This window comes from Seriola aureovittata, chromosome 1, assembly GCF_021018895.1.
Source record: "Seriola aureovittata isolate HTS-2021-v1 ecotype China chromosome 1, ASM2101889v1, whole genome shotgun sequence".
Classification (NCBI taxonomy): Eukaryota; Metazoa; Chordata; class Actinopteri; order Carangiformes; family Carangidae; genus Seriola; species Seriola aureovittata.
In genome coordinates this window covers 818568-819291 of record NC_079364.1, presented here as the reverse complement: position 1 = coordinate 819291, position 724 = coordinate 818568, and positions in this window count along the sequence as shown.

The window sequence follows — 724 nt, the reverse complement described above, 5'->3', positions numbered from 1 at the left end:
GCGGCGAGAGCCCCTTAAAATAAAAGGAGAAGGAAGAGCGGGACAGAGTCGCTCACACTGACACTGACAGCAGCAGACACTGTAACTGACCGAACCACAGACAGACAGAGCAGTTTGTACTGTAGTGCTAATGTTGCTCCATGGAGCTGCGGTACTTTGAGTTTTTGCACAGCTAAAATACTTTCAATAAATCAAGAAAACTTATTTTACCAAACATGACTGAGCAAACCAAACGAAAACTGAAATCTCAATTATATTTCTGCACATATTTGAACATGTTTAGAGTCTCTGTAACTCACTGAATCAATTATTACATGCCACTAAGTCTTTATTGGACTGCACTGTTTAATATTCCATGCTACAGTGTAATAGCTGCAGGGACAAACTGGTCCTAACTCAGCTTCTGTCATTGGTGCTACTTCAAACTTGAAACTCAAATAAGCTGTTAGATCTGGAATCAGGACCAACAATAGTTCATCAGTAGTTCGGGACAACTGTTTGCTTCTTTTAAAGGCTTTTGCTGATGATATAAAGGCAGCTAACTCAGTGCAGCTACCTCAGTGCAGACATTGCAACTCATTACAGCGTTTTGCTCTGAATTCATGAAAATAAAGACATTCACTGGGAAAAAAAAAAAGTGTTTTGTTGAGTGTTTTTGTTGTGTTGGCTTGTAAACCTGAAAATTCATGGAATAGGAATCAACCAATCAATCAATTAATCAATC